General features: G+C 40.1%; 1 protein-coding gene across 1 annotated transcript in view; it reads right to left on the bottom strand.

Moving 5' to 3' along the window:
- LOC100745025 (transcription factor Sox-19b) overlaps positions 1-15,610 on the bottom strand; it is a 139,451-nt gene that overhangs the window by 122,505 nt on the left and 1,336 nt on the right. The window lies entirely within an intron of this gene.

The raw sequence follows: 15,610 nt of genomic DNA, 5'->3' as shown, positions 1-15,610 counted from the left end.
CGTTTGTTCCCCTCCTGTTGTTGTTGTTGCCGTTGTTGTTTCGTTGGTAAGAGAGAAAAGACCGCCGGTAGGACAGTGGAGAGATCGAGATTCGAGAGAGGAGAGGCCAGAGGCTTGTCCGGGTTAAATTGGAATTGTCATGTGAGGGAGAGCGAGGCGAATCAAAAGAAAAACAACTTGTATAGGATTGAGTTTAATTGTGACCCATCCATCCTATAGAGCCCGGCCTCCGATCCCGCTTTCGTCCCCTCGCCTCTTCTTCGTCCCCTGTCTCCGCCTCTCGTACAACCACGACCCCTTCTAGGTGGTATTCGCCACCGTCATCGTCGCAAACCAGAGTTGGCGGAAGCTCGAACGAAACGGACTCGGAACCGGAGTCGACTGTGGCCCGGAGAGCAAAAGGAAGAAAGAACAGAATAGGCCTGGTGGAGGATAGAGTTCGGGTAGGGTGGAATGGAAGCAATGGAGGTCCTATCGAACTGCTCCCGATAAACTGGTAATTAGAAAACCGTTGTCTCGTGTTTGCAAGGAGTACGGTCATTCAAGCTCTTTTCGGACGTTTAACGCGGTCGTGGGTGGTCATCTTGTACCTTTGAAAAAGAATGTTTTACGTTTCAACGTTGGAAAAGTTTCCTCTTTGTGACGCGTCAATTTTTTAACGTTTCGTGTTTCCGAAACGTTCAAGTACAATCGATCGTCACGCAGATATACCTGTCTAACTATAAGATTACGACATTTTTAAGGAGAGAGTCGCACAGGTAAGTTTATGCAACGTAAGAATGACTTCGCCTCGCCGATTAAATTATCGTCGGCTATGGTTGGACAAAGGATTTACATCAAGATTCACGAGTCACCACTATGATGTCCAAGAATCATGGTTGTCGCGAGTTTCTAAGCGCCGCGTTGTAAAAATTGTTTTCTGAAATTCCCGCGAGGTTTATCGATAGAATCGATATTCTCGACTGTTAACGTACGACGTAGTCGCATTGCCCCGTCTTTTTCTCTTTAAATGAAGTTCTTTGTTGGTCCTGTCCACAAAGACAGCCCTCAAGACAGTTCGACAATGAGCTCTCCCTGGACACAGTAACGCCTCCCTTACCTCTTCTATCGGCTCGGCTCCTCTTACGCTCTTCCACGTACGCTCCATCTCGCAGCGTCTCTTTCCCCTGTTTTCCTCTCTATTTTCGACATAACGTACCACCACTTATCCGTCTCTATCGTTCTCGCGTACAATCGGTCCTCTCCACTCCCGGCGCAATTTTGTTCTCAATTTTGTTCTACGTCGTCTTCGGCCCCGACAATCGGCAATAAGCCGCCAACTGAGATCCAATTTAAACCGTTAATTACCACAGAGACTGCCCCCACCCATCTATTCCACCCGCTTGTGTCCGACCACCCATCCGTCCTCACCCTGGTACATTCTCTCCCTTTTCGTTACTATCTCTACCACCCCCTCTGCTGTATCCTAGGCCCTCATTCTCCGTCCACTGTATTTTTCCAATTTAAAATCCTATCTCTTAATTTCCTACGTGTCACCGCTACGTCTGGGGATTTTTATGGAAACGATGATATCTGTCCTCTTTTCACTGTTCCTATGCGAGAGCAGCGCACGATATCGCTGCGCCAGTCTGCCGATTCTATCGATGACTCTCGCATTTTTCTCCTGTTTCTCTCTTGCTCAACGGGCGATCACAATCCGGCTGCCTGTGCCAGCAGCCGCGGGAAATTGCGCGGTACAGTCATTCGATCCGCACAGCCTGAAATCGACATCCCCGACGCTCGTCATTATGCCCTCGGTACAAATGTACCTTCCCTCTATTCGCACTGCTTTTCGTTCTAACCAAGTGCTATTTAATTTCACTTTGCTCGAATCCACCTTAGCTTAGTCGAATTGTCCTGATTTATCGTGAGGTGTGTCCTCGCAAATGGTTCATTTACAAACGCACACGTTTGTAACGCGAGAATCGAAGAACACCGTGAACGTTAAGTGGACGAACAGCTATCAGACATCTTACCGACAACGACAAATATATTTTCTTCATCCACAATGCCGTAGATGCTCGAGAACAATGTTTCACGCACATATTCGCGAACAATATGCAAACAGATAACAAACGAACGACTATTCGTAAACTGTTCGCGAACACCACTAAGGACGTATCTTACAGTTCATAGTGGTATCCCATAAAATGGACGTAAAATGTTTGCGAATATTTTGCGAGCACTATTCACGAACAATGTTTCTGAACACGCGAACGCACCTGTTCTTACGCGTCTTCCTTCGAAATCTATTTCCTTTCCTCAGGAGACTCGCTACGTGAATGAATGGTTTGTCGAAAACCGAATGGTTTGTCAAAATGTTTTCACCCTTCGAATAGGAAAAACGAGGGAAACGTTCTGAAGTAAAAATGTTGGCAAATAGTTTTCGGTGCAAGGTACAAGTATATGTATATATGATTCTATAGGAAAAATAAGAGACACAGGGGTAGAGGAGAATATGATCGGGAATCGCGGGTGGCCAGTACTCCCTACGGAATCAGCGTCGGCAAGCAGTACCAACGTTGGCCAGTGCTACCACCATTACCAGCACGAACGAGCCAGCCCTCGGTCTCCGCCCGGTAATATCCACACCAGCAACAATCATGGATTAATGCCATTGTTCGCGTGTATCTACTCGAAATGTACGGGCGCGCAAGTCTATGGGTATATACGCTCGTGATGCATCGACAATGGGAGTGGGTCTGTTCGGCGACCCAACGAGGTATTACCGACCGAACAAGCATGCAGTTTGTCCCCCATTGTCGCCTCTCGATACAGTGGGAATAACGCCCACCCGCTGTATTTACAGTATTCGGCACGGTTTCGTCCGGTTGCTGTTTGCCGTCGGCCCGTCTTATTCGACATTATATCCGATTTGAAGGATACCCATTGTCCCGCTGTTGTGCGCCACCATGATTGGTAACGCGATCCCTAGACGAGGAAAAAAAATTTCAGGAACATGAGTTCCGAATTGTTACGATTTTTCTGAGAGATAGGTTGGTTTTGGGGAAGCTGAAAGAAATGTGTTTGCTCGAGAGGATCACCTGCTATGAGTATGGGAGGTGCTCGTGAAATAGACATTCTGCTGAATTTTTATAAAAGATTAACACGGGAGAAAGACAATTAGCGTTAACTACAAAGGATGAAATAGAAGTTGTTTGAAAATAATCAAAATCTTTCATTTTCCTGGACTTTCATAAAAAATTAATTAAAACAGAAAGAAAATAAATAATAGGAATATTGCCTCTAGTGATTAATCCATATCTTAAATAACAAAAAGCGAATCAATACATCAAGTAAGTGTCGTTCAGAATGCCAGATAATAAAAGTTCCGTTTTTGTGGACTTTCACAGAAAACCGATTGACGCAGAACGAAAAGAATTAGTAGTAATATATAATATAATTAATCCTCTAACAAGTGATATTTAACTAAACACATACGTAGATGCTATAATTAATTATATAAGGTATTTATATATTTTGTATATATTTTCTTACTAAATAAAAATTGCTTACATCTGTATATAAAAGATGATTACAATTCCGAGAGTACAACAGCAAGAAGATTAACACAATGGAAAAATGTATTTAATGGCAAGAGAAAAATTTAGTTTAGAGGATTAATGGAGAAGTTCTGAAACGAGACCGGAAATCGCCGACGGTAACTGCGGTTCACGAGCGCCTCGTGTCGAAGGGATAGAACGAGAGGAGAAAACACGAGGATGATCGCGTGCAGTAGGCAGAGCGCGGATTTGGCGCGGACTGAAGCGCATCTGCCTGTAATCCGTAGTGAGACCGCTCGTTGTTTCGCTGATCCCTGCATTGTGACGTCGCTTGTATACTTCATTGTTCCGCATTCGGCGTCCATTATTCGCAGATTGTGTACACCTACTAACACCGAAGTCCTGCGCCATTGCGTTGAGCCACGCATCTACGCGCGTATACACGAGTTTCCTATCTGGCTCCGTATCACTCATTTTCTCTTTCCCTCCTGCTGTATTTTCTATTTGTTTCTGTTTAATTTTTTCGTCCGCGGGAAATTTCTGTCTGTTTCAGATTCTTTTTAGAAGATTTCAGATCTACTTTTTCATTCTCTATATTTTATTTCTTAGTGAAAAATATTGCAGTTTAACAAACGTTGAGAGAATTCGAAAGAAAGCAATTGAAATGGAAAGAATAAAATAAATGGCGAAAGAAATATACTATAAATCATATAAAAGAAGTATACCGATGCGATCATCAGGATAGCTATAGCATCTCATCAGTTCCTTTTTTATTTTAATTTCTCGAAATTTATATTCCCAGCCTAAACAACAATTTAAAAATGACCATGCACTTTTAACATTTCCACGATGATATACTTGAGGCACATGGGTGCGCGCAAACAAAAAATCATTCCTCGATACAACAATAAAAAGATTCTTGAGCTGCTCGGCTCCTTTTAACTCCGACAAACAAAGGTTTAATCTATCGGGCGATCTATTCATTTGGTTCGCCTGCCCGTTCTGTCTCTTTCATTTATCCTGCTGCATCCACGCTCGTGGGATTAGCCAGAGGTGTTCCCGATCCTAAACGAACGACTCGTCTCGAACTGAGTGGATCAGCCAGGACTGTTTAGTGGCTCCTAATCGTTCCGAATTGTGCACAATGGTACGGATGCACCGTGCGACACATGCCCCCCTTTGTAAACTCACGACAACGCACCCCCTGCGATTTCCCGCTGATTCCTAACGACGGGATAAGACAGCGCGATTCAATCGACTGGAAATCCAACAGGAGGGGTCCAGCGAACGATGGTTTTTTCCTCGACAGCGATACAATGCCCTGTTCAACGAGCTGGAGTGCGATCGGTTTCTAATTATTCTGAACATGCTGAACATGTGTAAGATTCGACACAATGAATAAACGTTGTCTTGATACGTATCTGTGTTTCAACAACAGTAGCATATTTGGAGTAATTTTAAGACCAGATAGTAAGGTTACTTTGGAATATTTAATTCAGAAAAATTATTAGTAATAATAGTAGTATTTGTGCGTGGAATTGACGTGTTTTAAATCGAATGCAACGAGCATTCGATGAAAAAGTGAGAAAGCTTACGTAAGAATATCTAATTTTAAGATACTTGTGTGAAGATAAACTGAGTAAAGAAATCTTATGTTGTTCAGATAAAAATGAAATATACCGAGAAATTTTAAATTCGAATGGGAGAATTGCAATTCAATACGATATATAATTTTAAAAAAGTACCGTTTATAAAGAATTAACATATGTAAAAATGAATACAGTGGGACTGGTAACTGATTCGATACTTGATAATTGTTTGAGAATTATTTAAATCGCGTTAAATTTTCGTTTAACAAATCGAATTACAAAGCTTTCGTCAAAGTTCTAAAAATATCATAAACCACTCGCGCTCGTCGTGAAATCTAAATGAAACTAAATTAAACTAAAAATTTCATTGCAGATATCGAAAGAGAAACTTGCACTAGTCAGGCATCCATGTTAAATCTCACAAGTCTCTCTCTAAAAGAACGAATTGTCATTACGAACAATGCGTCATATCCTAGATACATAATTTCCTCGCAGAGACTCTCAGTTTCCACTCCTGAGTAGAAATATCTCTCAAACAACGTAGAGGCGAAAGTCATCGAGCCGAAGCGGCGAGGCAAATCACCTCGTGGCAAACATAGTATCGAACCTATCCAATTCCAAAAGAATTCAGCTCGGTGTCGTGCGTGGCCGCACAAAGACGCGAGCACACACGCGTCCGCATCGCCGGTGTATGGAAGGGCAACCTTGCCCTGTCTGTGCATAAACAAAATGGCCCATAAAACCTGGAGGCGCTAATCCGCGCAGAATGCCGCCGCGAGGATATTGTCAAACCCTCCTGTGGACCCGTTCACTCCGCAGGAAGACCAGCTGATTCATGCGGCCATATTTCACGTCTTTATGCATTCGCGAATATTTCAGGCCTCTCCGCGCCGGCCAGCAGGAGAGACAAAGAAAATAAAACATCGAAGAAAGAGAGGAAGCTGGACGAGGGCGACCAGAAGATGGGAAAAAGGGTGGGGATTAGTTGCCGCACGTCCGCGCGAAATTTCATATTAAGGGTCTATTGATCCGCCTATGGCGAAGAAGACGTTCGTGGTTTACGTCCTAAACCGCGATTCCCTGTCTCGTTTCCCCTTTTCTTTTTTGCCAACGCGATCGTTCCAAGTTCTTTGAGTCAGTCCGTTTCAATTTCGGTGGACGCGCTCGCCCACTGTGATTTCTATCGTTCAGTGGTTTCTGGTAGAATTGGAAAAATGTAAACAGCATCTGAAGACGATGAATTTTCGTAAACGATCGATACATACGATAGATTTTACGGTTTTGTCAAGTTGCGAGAACTTTAGAATTTTTAAGCCAGGTATAACGTAAACAGTTGATAAAATGTATAAATTAATGATATGCTAATCAAACGAAATATATATTTATCATGGTCTTACAGTATTTATTGGTTTCAATATAATTGCTCGAATTAGAATAAAAAGTCATTTCCTATCTGATTTGTATGTTAGAGACTAGTAAATAGTCCGGGGATAAATTATTTATTTTTATTTATTTGTTATTATTTAATTACTATTTCCTTAGAAATTTGTCTTAAATTTTGTTGAAGAGTTGTACTACGTTTAGTTTCATTCTTCTAAATACAACTATTAAATCGTTTCTGAAGGATGTATTTCACTTTAAAGAAATTATAAAGGAAAATCGCAATAGCAGTAGCTTCTCTGGCAATAGAATAGACTGGATTGGTTTGTTAAAATAAATGAATGTGTAAAAGAAAATAAAGCTGGCAATAAACTTAAGTACGTTTTCACACAGATATAATTTGGTTTTAGCATGGTCAATGAAGCGACAGTCGATTCAATCGCGGAGAATCGACAAGCTTACTCTTTTCGCTACCCGAAAAATGTCCTTTAGTGGCCACGAGAAGGGAAATGTCATTCGTTCTAATGTAATTCACACCAACGTGTAAAATTCGTCACATACCGACGGCGAAGCGACACCGAGTTGAGAATCTGGTGTGTCCGACTACCAAACATCGAATCCCCTCCATGAAAAACCGGATAGATAGAAAAATTCGAAGAATTTCGTCCTCTCTTTAGTTACGATACGCTCTTCAATAGTACGCTACCGAATAAAAATTAATACATCGTACGTTGAGTCCCTAGAAGCAGCTTCACTAATTCATTTTAAACAGCTACCATAAAAAAATAGGAAAAGAAGCTTAACTTCTTCTTAGATTCCTTAGTAGTTTTCTTCTTTCGAAACGATCATCGACGATCGACAGTGTTTGTCACCAAAACCAACGGAAGGTGCCAGGAATCAATAAACACACGCAATATACGCGAGTTCCTCTCTCAACACTGAAGGAACACTCGCTAGGTACACACAGGCCTAGTTAGCTAGGATAGGTTTACAAAGCACTAACCATTGGAAGAGCCTCTACACTTGCAACCTATGCAAACAAGTGGCGTATTCTGTGCTATTGGACCAGCCACACCGTGATGTTTGTAAATGATAATGACTATTAGAACGTCTTGACCGGCAGCGTAGAAGGTTTCTTTTTGCCGCGATGATTCTTCCACTTAGCGATCGGCGGATGCGAAGAGCTCCTGTCTTGTGTTTGCTCGAAGACAAAGGGGACGCCTTCGAGTTTTGGCGCTCGTACAGAAAGGGTCTATGCTTGATTGACTTCGAATTTTTATTAATCAATGAGTAGAATTATTTGATATGAAGAATTATTTAATAATAGAACCTAAAACAGCAGGTTCTTGTCCATTTTGAATTTTCATTCTTAAATTTGCCCAATTACGTAAAGGTATTATACGCATTCGTTTAATTTAGCGAACGACCTCTACATATAGTGTTCATAAAATTCAGAACAATGAAAACAGTTAGACTTCAACACGAATTTAAGTTTTTAACGCTCCTAATCTAAGAAACAAACTGTGTAATTTTGAAACTTTCAATTCGATTCGAACGAAACATAGACACAGAATTAACAAGCATCGTTCGATCAATCATAACTTGTACTGTGTACTGCTATGTACTTGTAACTATGTACCTACTTTTCGTCGAAGATACCGATCGATAGAGAAACTCGCAACAATGTTTCCCGTAATTACACGCTGGATGATAAGGTCGCTGTTACGAAAGATGAGTGATCGTCTATTAGCGAGCGATATAAAGCGGCTCGATTCACGCGAAAAGTTTACCAGGCCGGTTTGTTAAAGACTTAATGAGGCTTGTGTCTCTGACAAAGAGTACGCCACGGAAATCAGTCACGCATTGTCCGTTAATACTTTACGAGGCAACCGAGCGTGGGCCAGACTGACAGTCATGGCTGTTCAAAACGACAGCTAAGAAGATTGCTTATCCATTCCCGGTTGCATCCTCATCGGCTTGGCTTTATCGCTTTGGCAAACGGCTGGCTTGGAATTACACAGGTTCCATTAGGTTTTGCGGACTGTTCGTTTCGTCATTCGAGTAAGGATGTAATATCTCGTTGCCCGGTGATAAGCGCCGAGCAACCAGGTCTCGGGAGTAAAGTATCGATCGTTACCATAGAATAAGTTATTTTATTTGTTATAAATCGATTTGCATTCGAGGTACAGTATGATTCACGCAAGCATGCATTCGGTTGACGGGCTTAAGGAATAAAACATAATAGCATCGGTATAAGTATTATGTCAATATTAAAATGGTCCATAGATATCATCGCGATACAAGTAATTCCGTTCGTTCGTTAGATTTTAGTCTGTGTTTATTGAAAAATATGTATGTACATATTTGTTGTGTCGATGAATAAGTAGAAATATAATATTGTGGTATTTCTTAGGCTATTTATAACAGTGGTTTTATAAATACAAATTAAAGACAAATTTTTCCACATACTGTTATACAGAAACGAATGTTCAGATGTTCTTTTCGCGATGTTATTTATTTATCTATAGTACATATTTTAAAACTTTAAATTCTTAGAATTTAGATGAAATAGTAAAATTCTTAGAAAACTATATGGTTACCATCATATATGGTACTCTATTCAATTAGTTAGTTAATTCAATTATATAGAATTAAAACGTTGTATTTTGAATCGCGGATACCACAGTTAATATTTCTTTCTTAAAGAGAGAGAGAGAGAGTCACTTTGGTTTTAATGACTTATGTTCCAACTGAATGACAGAAATGTTTATGAGATTGAGCTTGTATCCAAGAGTATTTAGATTTATAAATCCCGTAGCACACGGAGGTCCAAAGTCATAAACAGCTACACACCGTACATATGTCATACGGGCCATTATACTCAGATAATACCCTGGAACGTTTGTTTCCGTAATCTGCCGACGATACGCCTCGTGATTTCCCTCTGAAGTTACTCTATTTCCCCGGTACAATGGCCAACTATGCTTTTCTTAATATAGTCGAACAAATTAATCTCACGGATTGTTGTCGAAATTTAATACTATGTTACCATATAATACGCGTGGCGAATTCGATTGCGAATAAAAGCAAACATGCTAGGAGCGTATCATTCAACAAGTCAACCACTGTCAAGGCAAATAGAGTAAAATCAACTTGCTCACGATAAAACGTTTAATGCTTTGTTTGCATATGAGAGAAGATCATTCGTTTCTTGAACTTCATGAATATTATATAACATTAGACAAGTACAAAAGTTTTTAAATAAAACTGTAATAATTTCTTGTATCTCATTCCAAAATTTTTCATTAGTTTTCGTTTCCATAATCGATCGCTTAATCTGTATATTGATAATCGAGATTTTATGATATACAAATTCTTAGCTACATCGCATGCATTTCACCATTCCAATATCTCATTCGTCAGAATAGAACACGAATCCGTTGTAACCATAGTTTTAGACAGTTACATCCCAAAAGGGTTAAAATAATACAATTGCTTTTCTTAGGAAAAATTTACGATTCTCAAATTGACAAAAGATTAAATCGACGTAAATCGAAAGTGCAAATTTTATTGGTTAACGTTGATTATCAAGCACTTATCTCGTTAACATTGTGTCCTCTCGTTCCTGGTAGAAAGTACAAACTGCTTTCGAAGAAACGGTAGCAGAGGATAACATTTGTCGTCTGTCAGGAAACTTTGTGGTGCCAGTTTTAATAAAAAAATACACACCATCTGAGCCAACAGTTTTTCCATAGGGTGTGCGTGTGCGTGCGCAAACAATGCCAGTCTAACTGGTGAACGCCTAGACAAACAAATAGAGCCAGATACCTGCATTTACACTTAGCACCATGTCAATGAAACAGTTCGAAAGAATTTTGATGATCCGTAACAATTCCATCTTTAACTACCAATTGAAAGTTGAATTTTTTCCCCTTTTCTTCTTTTTTATTTTTTGACATAAACGATGGAACGATGGATTATATATGTACCTTAAATATTATTAAGAGAAGTATGAAGAAACAGAATAAACATAGACAATGCCTACACTTTGTGATAGAATAATAGCAATTTGTTACAGTTCTTTATGGGGCGAAGAAAATAATACGAATATAGAAATATTTTTAATAAAAATAATAACACAGAATATTTTTATTCAAATAACGTGTGGCGGATCGGTATCAATAGGAAGCCGACAGGTCGAGGCATCAACGCGGCGCAACATCTCCCGGACGATCCGCTGGTACCAACGAGTCTGTCTAACTCGCTAGCGGTCGAATATACGAGCGATTGATACAAATACCGCACCTAGCGAGATTCCCTCTACGTCTAAGGCAGGGACTACCGGGCATAACCTTACTGACGAGTCCACCGGTAGTCCCGGGACGAAACGCACACAACTCTTCTTTTTATCCGCCACAAACGAAAGAAAAAGACAGCTAACACAGCATTGTATCTATTTCGATAATTATTTCAATGCAATATGTGTTTTCTCTTATGAATCCCTAATCTTCGCCGTTTATTTTATTTCTCTCATCACAATTATTATATTATTATATTATTCGGAGCAGTATAATATCCAATTAATTCGAAACAAATAACATACGAAGGACACTACAATAAGACATACATTCCGAGAGTATAGATTAATTGTTGCAAGTATTAATAGCATTGTTTTACAAATATTGGGCATTATGCATATTAGTATCAACGTTGCTCGATATAATGAAAGTGTCAAACATCCTGACAATGTCGGAAATACAGATGATGAAAAAACCGTAGATAATGGCATACCATAATTATTGCAATATGTGGTCCTGTGATTATCTCTATTATTGTATCAAAAGTGTAGAATGCGGGACTGAATGCGAATATATCTTCATTTTCGAAACGTCGATCTATTAATACGTAACAATTGAACAGGAAAATTGAGAACCATTCTCGTTGATTTACCGCAAACTACATTTATCGTAACATGACTCTTACTAAAACCATAAAAAATGAGGAAAAAGAAAATTGAAGTTGGGAACAACACTAACGGACATAAAATAAATATTAACGCGAGGAACGAACGTCGGAAAATCGTCGTCAGAATCAGCTAATTAAATTAATTCGCGCGTCAAAGCCAATTCGGGAGAGGGTAGAAAGCAGCGATTTTCCAAGCCGACGCGCGACCGCCATATTAGCCGAACGATATCGTTCATTATTTCGCGTTAGCTTTTGCCATTTTTTTGTCGTTCTCTTTTCATCTTTCTCTCTCTCTCTCTCTCTTTTCCTTGTTTTCTCTCTTTCCTTCTCTTCTCAGTCGTTTTTTCCTCGTCGCCCTTTCTCGCCTCCCTCCGCTTTGAAACCACGGATCAAACGTCGACTTTGTCGCAGAAAGTCGTACCCACGGCGCGAAATAAAACGTGGAAGCCGCCATTGCGGCAGACGAACCCGGCGTGTACAATCCGCAGATAATTACGACGTCCAATTAGCATTAATTACTGACCTCTTTCTAATTAGTGGCACCGGTTGAAATATTGCCGATATCATTCCCTCGACGCGATTCGAGTGGTCCTTTCATGCTCGGAAGCCTCTGATAGTTGATTATCTGTTACCCTATCTGATACTTTAAAGCATCCGATTACCTTTTCCTACTCCCTTTTTCCCTCAAATTACGCAACCGCATGCGTGCATACGTGATTTTGTTTTTTTAATTTTTTTCCCCCGTTCCCCTTCACGATTTATCTCGTACGATTTAGTTTCGTTCGATCGCGAGCAAGGGCGTTAATAATTTGACTCCAGCCAAGGAGTCCTTATTGTACAGGAAGCAGACACGTTTGATCGGTTACCACCGGGATGCTGAATAATTCGTTGATTAAAATCCGCGATACGTCAGAGTTCAGGGCAGTAAGGGAGGGGTAATTACGAGAAATAAAGTCTCCGTTGTATAGCGTCACGATGGTGGCCACAGTTGGAAAAGAGACGAGGGGTTGGGCGGTTGGGAGAAATTCGCGTTTTAATGATTCCTCTTTGATAAATTTATTTCTTGTAATTATGAGAAGCAAGATCTTTGCAATGAAAGCACCGTCTTCCTCGTTAATTACGGCCTACGCTGTGACTTTTATCTCCTAATATTTTTATCGATGGCTTGTTCTAACTTCTTCTGATAAAATAGTTAATGAGTTTTAAATATCTGCGTATAATTTTTTAAATATAACGTGTGAACCTCACAGATTTGTTATCTATCTGTTCGATCTTCCTTTCTCTACTTTTTACTCTTTTTTAATGCCTACGGAATTTTTTTTATATATCTACAAAAAATCGAACGAAAGACATTGACAGCGCTATAAATTTTCTGAAACTTTCTCACAGTGGCACAGGTTTTTAGAAACGACTCCCTTTGATGAACGACCATTTCAGCCTTTGTAATGTCAAGAGCTAAGAACAATTTAGTGACAGACGAGTCATTACTTCCAACCTTGAACAATGTTTAACGATTCTTGTCGTTTCTTCAATCTCATTGACAAGCTCGGAAAAAGGAACGGTACTGACATTGTTTGCTCTCACAGAACTTTACTAACTTGAGGATTATATGACGATGGATTGCCAGATCGTATAACAATTCCTCGAGTAATGAGATTATTCGCAGATAACAGTCACATGGCAATGCAAACATCGGGGAAACCCTGGTGGTGATTTTAGTGTCTTCGCTTCAAGCTTTTCTACCTGTTCCTCGGTGTTGTGAAGTACCTACATGTAGCAGGGAACTCGAAAAATAATTTTTCCGATGTGTATCGATTCTCATTCGATACAGTTGCTGTAATTCACTTGATAACGAATATTTTTTTATTAGGTCATCACGCCTACAGAATCTAATGAAAATTAATCGTGGAAGACAACCAACTTTGTCATAACAATCAAGGCTATCATTTCAGCTATGTAGGAAATTTTTTTAAGCTGTTAGGTATAATTAATGCTTAAATTTACCTTCCATTTTGTCTCATTAGAATATGTTCCTTGTAACTAAAAATGATGTAACTTAATGATAAAATAAAATTCAAATAGAATTTCCTTTTTTGTTTGTCATCAATATAATAATAAAAGCGGACAATTTTATGAGAATTCGTGCCATTCTTTCTTCGCCAGCTAATCCGAGGGGAGAATCGCACAAACTAATCCGATCATTTCAGAAGAAATGGCCAATAAACCGCACGCGCTTGTAATAAGCCAAACAGCCGTAAATGGACATTATATTAAAGGCCGCATCGCTGCAAATCATAATCTTAACTATACTTTATGGACGATTAGTTGACTTTTCCCTTGATCTTAGATAAATACTTTTGGTAATTTAGTCGAAACAAAATAAGAATCGTTATCGATGGATACATTTCATCAAGAATGACGTAAATATAAACGAAATTTCTTTCGTTGGATATCTTCTACATTTCCATTAAATCTAAGATAGACCATTCTCCATTCACTAATTCGAACCATCACCATAGAACAGCAAACTTTCTCACATCCGCGATACCGTAAACTCAACGACGACTCGGAACACGCGTTAATTATTCATACGGGACGGGACAACGAACAATATCCATCCGATCCAGCAACAAATAAAGACGCAGACCGAGACGTGGCTCGAGCATCCTAATGATCGCACCGGGAGAAACAACGTCGTCGAGTAATCCTAATAAGTAACGCCGTAACAGAGTTATTATTCATCCGGCCCGTTGTCTATTGACCCTCCAAAGTGTCTCTAATAAAATACCATTAACCGCATCATCAATCATCGCCGCACAATCGGAGACAAAACATACGCTTTTACGTTCTCCGCCTGTTTCCCTCCTTCTCTTTGCCTCTACCCTCTGCCTCTCATCCCTGTATACTTCGCTCTTTCTCTTTCACTCTCATTCTAGTCGAAGCCATTCACCGTAACCACCATACCCATCGTCATCATACAGCGCCATTTATTCGCATTCAAACGAGCGAGGAGACACACTGTCATATACATTTTTTTGGCGGTTAGAGGGAGGGAAGGGGCACGGTAGAACGTACGCAAGGGGTGAAGAGGGGAGGGGGTACGGGCAGGGGGTAGACGGCAGTAAATCCGCGCACTGATTCGATTAATTTGTCCGACGTTGACAAGCAACTCATTGTTAGCCATCCCCACCAGTGGGGGTCAGGAATTTTCGCCAGAGCAGAATGACGATTTTCGATAAATCATCGCTGGCCCTGGCCGACCGCGGACAATGCTATTGTAAATTGTGTAGGCTTATGGACAACTAGTCGCCAAATACACCGGCCGTTTTTCCCGCCGTTCGCCATCGCTTTTCCTCCCAGCCTAATACTTTTTTTTTCCCCCGCCGGCTTTATTAATCGCCTATCGTGGCGCCATTAATAATCGCGTCGTCGCTCGACCACTTTCCCCACTTCGAATTTTCGGAACGCCGTTTTCCTATATACAACCGTTGATTGGATTCTTTGTTTCGAGAATTTTTTTTAACGGTTGATCGACGTTAAACAATAATTTAAATTATATAATTTGGAATCGAGGGGAGTTAGAGAGCATTTGGTTGTAGGTCGTGCACGTAAGGTATGGCGTTGGTTTTACACTTTGAGTCATTCGAGAGGACAAAAGGAACTCCCATTTTTGAGATTGTACATTGTTACAATGACGATACATACTTTGTAATAACTATTCTTACTACTCAATATGAGTATTTGAGTTACTAAATCGTGTCTAAATACAGTCAATAGAAATGAGAGTACGTAATGCTATTGGAAGTAACTCGAAAACTATGAATTCAGTCGACTTTAATTCTGCATATTCTGTCATTTCATTATACATATATTAAATTGATGCATTCTCATATTATCGTGTCTAGAAACGATTTATCTAAGAAATCATTCAAATATTTTCAAATCATGCGGTGCTTATTTAGGTTATTTCGTTTCGCTTCAAAAACTATAAAGGGGAACAAAAAGATTGCATTGATTTCAATTTTCCCTATATCTCAAATTTAAAACGAATTGTTTTAATATCTTCAAGTGGTACGCCATATTTGTACAACAGAGATTACTCCCCCCCCCCCCCCCCCCCCCCGCCCGCCGCCA

This window comes from Bombus impatiens, unplaced genomic scaffold, assembly GCF_000188095.3.
Source record: "Bombus impatiens unplaced genomic scaffold, BIMP_2.2 scf_0498, whole genome shotgun sequence".
Taxonomy (NCBI): domain Eukaryota; kingdom Metazoa; phylum Arthropoda; class Insecta; order Hymenoptera; family Apidae; genus Bombus; species Bombus impatiens.
The sequence above is the reverse complement of the archived record's forward strand: the minus strand, read 5'-3'. Positions and strand labels throughout refer to the sequence as shown.